The following is a 5,441-nucleotide window of genomic DNA, read 5'->3' on the forward strand; positions in this document are numbered from 1 at the left end:
CTTTGTCCCTAGTACTTTTGGAAACCACGCAGATATAAAGCCCATGTAAAGAAAAATAACGATCGCGCATATGAATAACCATATTTTTAATATCAGTATGAAAATAAATATATAAATTTTACTACACTTTCATTCAAATATGATATACAGGCTGTACATTTCTGCCATATTTTTAAATGTGGCCTCATTTCATGTACTTTCTAAGTGAACAAATATACATGGAAAGATTTCAAATATGGAAAAACTGAAATGTAACATCAGTAAAAAAAAAAAAAAGCTAAACATAATACAAAACGCTTTCATAGAACTGGTCATGCAAAGTTTTGAATAGATTGTCTGGTATCACAAAATGACATGCCATTACATTTAATATATAATATCCCAAAGACAACATAAATACATGCCATTACATTTAATATATAATATCCCAAAGACAACATAGAGACAGCATTTTCCTTCACCACAGATGAACCTGCTTGGGGAGAAAAAAAAAAAGCATTCGATGGAGAACACATTGTGCTACTCCTGTGCGAATACCAAGATGAGAACAACGCAGGCTTTGGTGGCGATTAAAGACCAACGTGACATCTGCAGGTGACTTTGGATTCTGGAGTCTGCCCAGTGATTATGCTGACTCTGCAGTGAAGTGCTCTCCATTAGTGCTATAATGCTCTGCTCTGGAGATTTTATTAATGAACGTGAACTTCATGGTTTTCTGAATGGATGGTTTTCTGAATTTGGAGATTAGATGTTGGGCATATCTTTGTAATAGCTTGAAAATTCATGTGCATTTTTAAAAATTCAATTCAGTAGCAAATTCTTTTGGAATTATTCCTTACATATTGTAAGGATTTTTTTTGAACTAGGTTTATTTTTTTAATTTTTCTGGCTCTTGGCTTTTATATTTATGTATTTACTTATCAAATTAATCAATCTAGGGACATAGACCAACTCCTAATACTATGAAATGTATTATATATGTTGTATTTTGATTAAAATCTGATCCCTGGATCTAGGAGGAAACTATCATAAAGTATAAAAAGGTAAAAAGAAAGTTGTTTATTAACTAGAGATCCACAGTTAACTCTAAAGATATTATTGATCTTTGAAGGTAGCCCCAGAAGAGGATATTAAGTCACCTATTTGTGACATAATTATAATTATTCTCTAGGGCAGTGAAGGGTAGCACAATGTGCCACCTCCAAATATGCCACTTGGCATATTGATTATTTTGAGCTGTAGCACTTGAAAAACAGCAAATGCAGGGAGAGTCTTTCTCTGAACTCCCCTTATTTTCCTATTGGCAGATCCTACAAAAGGAGTTTGATTGTTATAAATTTCCTCACCAGGAGTTTCATCAACCAGAGAATATTGCCTCTCGTCACAGGAGAGGAAACTGGAAGTCCATACTACACCCAGAAAAACTTTGTCACGAGCTATCATACCACCAATTGATTCATCTAAGGGCCCATTCATCCTTCCTAAAAATCATTTAATCTCCCTTAGGAGGCCTATATTCCCTCACCCCTTTCCCTATTAAGATGGTTTTTAAGGCTGACTTCTAAGCCACCTCTTTGAGTTGCTCATTTTTTCTGGGTATCTCCAATATCTATGTGAATTGTACATGCTAATAACATGTTTGTTTGTTTGTTTTTCTTTTCTTAGTATGTCTCTTTTTACACGGGTTTCAGCTAAGAACTCAGAAGGGTAGAGGGAAAATTATTTTTTCCTCACTACAGCAGAACACCAAAAAAGTTATAAATATTAAAAAATAACATCACTTATAATCAAGTGAGGTATAGGCTATATCTGACACAGCCTCTGAAAATTCCATTACCAGTTCTATGTGAAACTAGGAATGGGACAGAAGTCATTTGATAGGAAACCCACATATGTCTTCATGAAGAAATGTTCCTTTACTTATAATCAAATTTCTACAAACCCGTTCCAAATGGCAGCTACTAAAATTGAAATATAATTATGCTTGGATTCTTGCAGGCTAATAAAGGGTAAGTGCATATGATGTCTTCTCTTCTCTGGAATAATTCGATAGCACACCAAGATCACTTTTTAATTTATTTCATTATAACAGTGAAATATGCTCATAGTAAAAATCTCAAACTGTTCAGAGGGTATAAGGCAAAAATCAAAATCTCTTTTACCCCCCCAAAAAACCCTGAAGTTTCACTCCAGAGAGGTAAATACTATGTAAAGTTTCCTGTACACCTTTCCAAAATTCTTATAACTTGCGTTAATTTTAAGTCTCCTCCAAGGGTATAATTATCTAGTCTTGGACTAAAATGAAAAGAAATTAGTAATAAATATGATACAATTAATGCATCAATTGACAACTTTCTCATGTAGAATCTTTTTGCTCTTTTGCATCTACATATGGGCTACAGTCAGATAGGGATGATGTAACTATCACAAATAATGCAAACTTAGTAGAAAAGCTCACACATTTCTAGAAAATTACTGTTTGTTCCCTGGACAATCTCTTACATTGACATTTTTTAAAATTTATTTGAAATATTAAGTTTGAATTTTTTATGTAAATCTTTATTTTGAACTCTGCTGCGGGGGAAGCAATAACAATTGTTTGGGGATTGGATAAAATCCTGGAGGCTTTTAAGGCAATTGTGGAAATCCCGGGTGTTTGATGGAAAATGTTTGCCCACTCAAACCATCTGCATCACAGTTAAAAAAAATTTACAACAGTAATTTGTGATATTGCATTTTTGTACTATACATAAATTTGCAGTATTAATTCCAAAACACAGTCTCCAAATAGGCCAAAGATTTCTAGATAGCAATACAACTGGCCCATATACTAGGAAATCTTTTTAATGACAGGAATAGAAATGTTCAAAAGAAAGCATTTTTTATTCTAATGTAGGAAGAGCAGGGAAAGAATTGTTAGAAGAGAATGGGTGGAATTCCAAGTCACTTCATTATATCTAATTTCTCTTTCTTTGACATGTATATTAATTTCAATCAGTTCTTCATATTGCAACTAAGGATTTCTCAGTTACTAGTAACTATTGCCCACAAATATACAAATAATAAAATGGTTGTTCATAGGTATTTTTTGACTCTCAATAGATTAAAATGAAAATACCTGAGAACAAAGACAAACTGATAAATGATCAACAGATTATTTTATAATGAAACTTCCCTCCTGCTAAGGAGAAAAAAACGTTTCCATTTTTAGCGGGATAAGGAATCTAAAAGACAGCATGGCTCTGGGAGTCTTACCCTATCTTGGCCTGTAGATTTTCTGCAGCAAACACATTTATGATAACTTTTCCTCTATTAACCTTACAGAGAACATATTGGAAGTTACACCACAAGTATCTGAACACATATATCTCCGTGCCTCATCCTATTTTTTCATCACGTATTTACTGGGGTCCATATCTACCTGAGCCTCGAGAATATATGCAGTCTCTAGCAAAACTCATCTGGACAGAGAAAAAAAAAAAGTGGTCTTAAAAACAAAACTGAGATGTGGAAAAATCAAGTTTTCTAAATCTTGTTTTGCCTTTGACTTCAAAGGATTTCTATATAGAATAAGCTTTGTGGAATACAAAAGGAAGGGAAGGATTTGGCCAAGAGAACAGAAGGGTAAGATCAAAGTCCGAAGTTGTGAGTAAGCCTAAAAAATACTTTACTGCACTCAGGGCCCTTGGCTCTGCAATTTGAACAAAACTAAAGACACCCAGACTTGTCAAGTGAGTCAAGAAGCAAATGATGCCAAAGATAGCATTTTAAATGTTTTAATGGAATGATTTAAATTAGTTAAGCATGAGGATTTTTTCCTAATCCAAAGCCACAGTAAACTGGTGTATATTTTGAATACTGTAAATTTCTATTTGCCATTAATTTTGGATGTCGAAATTATTTAACAATTCAAGTATGCTTGAGGCAAAAAAAAAAAAATCAATACAGTGCTTGTTCAGAACTCTAAAAATAAAACAGTATTTTACATATAAATAAGAATAGTCAAATTTATGATAGTATATCTACTCAAAGATGTCATGCACTTATTCTAGTAATGCTACTGTTATTCAAAATATTTTTTGAATTATTTTTATAATGAAATTTTGGGCCTCTGAAGAAAATTACTCCCAAATTTTCACAGTTTCTTTAATGGAAATATTTTGTTCTGGCTACAAACTAATATTTTTCTAGTGTAAATATTTTAATATATATTCTTCCAGAATGTTTCTATGAATTTGTCACATGGAGATAATAGTGTACAAAATGGTATCATTCTATAAATTTTTTATTTTACTTAATGTATGTGTTATATATACATAGATTATGTGTATTACTAAGACTTTCTCTGTTAATAAATATGCCTTGTTAAATTTTTGTTAGTGAGCAGTGTTTTATTGAGTGGGTCTAACACAATTTTTTTGTTAACACTGTTTTCCAAACTACTTTCTAAAATTCTCTCAAGATGTTTCAAATTATGAGAGGAGGAGGAGAGTGATCTGGATCAAACAAAGCTAAAACAGTTGTTAAAGTATCTTAGCTGCAGGATTCCTCAGAGTGTTTAATAACACAGATTCAAGTTGTGAATTTTCAAAAGTGGAATCTTTTATAATATATTTACATAACAAAATAACCATTGGATTATTCATTTGATAAAATCCTATTAAGCTTCTGAATTACTTAAATTCCAGGGTATGTACCTGGAAAAACTGATTTGATCATCTCCCTACTATTGGGTTTTTAGGCTGTTTTAATTTTATTAATTATTATTAATAATTCTTTGATAATCATTTTCAGATACTCATTTTTAAGCATTTTTTTCTGATTATTTTCTTTAAATTTTGAGACATAGAGTTGCTGGCCTATTCACATATTTAAGAATTTTTTACATATCACCGATTTGCCCCTAAAGATTTTATCAATTTACATACAGTACTTTCTATGACTATTTTCCCCCAAGTTAAACCAATACCTGTTATTATCATGCCTTAAATTAACTTTTTTTCCCCACCTTAATTTTTACCAGTTTAGTCAAAAGGCTTACCTCTAAATGATTTTTGGTAATCCTTTCTCTAATAGACCACTTCAGCCTGGGGTTATAGATATGGCATAAGAAAAAAATTAATTTATGGAGTCTCACAAACTATTATTCCCTCTTCCCCTGTCTCAACCCCCATCACCATCACAAGTGCTCTGTTTTGTAAATTTAATTTCTAAGTCACAGCAGGAAAGCCACACATGAAGTTACACTGGTCTAACTTATCTAAGTAAATGGCACCATGGTGACATTACAAAAATTCAAATTCGAATTCAAATACTGAAGGTTTTCAGAACTCCTAATATCTACCTGGCAATTGTACTTGCTCTACAAATAGTGCTGGAACTAACAGTTACTCTAACAGTGAATCTCAAGGAAGAAGTTAATTCCCCAGCCAAAACTTTCC

The sequence above is a fragment of the Pteropus vampyrus genome, unplaced genomic scaffold (assembly GCF_000151845.1).
Source record: "Pteropus vampyrus isolate Shadow unplaced genomic scaffold, Pvam_2.0 Scaffold4, whole genome shotgun sequence".
In the NCBI taxonomy this organism is placed as follows: Eukaryota; Metazoa; Chordata; class Mammalia; order Chiroptera; family Pteropodidae; genus Pteropus; species Pteropus vampyrus.